Source organism: Brassica napus, chromosome C8, assembly GCF_020379485.1.
Source record: "Brassica napus cultivar Da-Ae chromosome C8, Da-Ae, whole genome shotgun sequence".
Classification (NCBI taxonomy): domain Eukaryota; kingdom Viridiplantae; phylum Streptophyta; class Magnoliopsida; order Brassicales; family Brassicaceae; genus Brassica; species Brassica napus.
In genome coordinates, this window is record NC_063451.1 from 9,226,571 (window position 1) to 9,227,173 (window position 603).

General features: G+C 42.6%; 1 non-coding gene across 1 annotated transcript; it reads left to right on the forward strand.

The window, feature by feature from the left end:
- Nucleotides 1–496: 496 nt before the first annotated feature.
- Nucleotides 497–603, forward strand: LOC125592121. Its single transcript, XR_007327971.1, has one exon. It is a non-coding gene; the product is annotated as a small nucleolar RNA R71 (small nucleolar RNA).

Here is a 603-nt window from a genome sequence, read left to right on the forward strand (position 1 = left end):
ACCTTGGTTGTTGTTGTAGAATGGCTTAGGCTGATTGTTGTAGAATGGTCTTGGCTGGTAGTTGTTGAATGGCTTCTGTTGGTTGTTGTAGAAGGGTTTCTGTTGGTAGTTGTTCTGGTATTGATAGTCAGGCTCCTTCTTGTACCATGTACCCTGAGCATTGACATAGTACATATCTTCTTGGCATTCTACTCCATCAACTTCAGCAACCATATGTAACTCCTCTTTCTTGGTCTTTTCTGATAGTAGCATGTCAATCTTGTCTTGAAGTGCTTTCAGCTCTCTCTTTGTGGTCATATCTTCTCCTCCACCACCTCTGTCTCTTCTATCATATTCATCATTGTAGACAGAGTCACTCTGTGCCATGTTCTCCAAGAGTTCTAATGCATCTTCGACAGTCCTCCCCAAGAAGTTTCCATTGCTTGCAGTGTCAAGCTGGCTTTTGAATTTAGGCAAGACTCCTCTGTAGAAAGTGCTTAGCAAGCTCTCATTGTTGAAGCCATGGTGGGGACATTGAGACAAGTAGCTTCTGAATCTCTCCCATGCCTCTGAAAATCCTTCAAGTCCTCTTTGTTGAAAACCAGAGATCTGATTTCTAAGGTT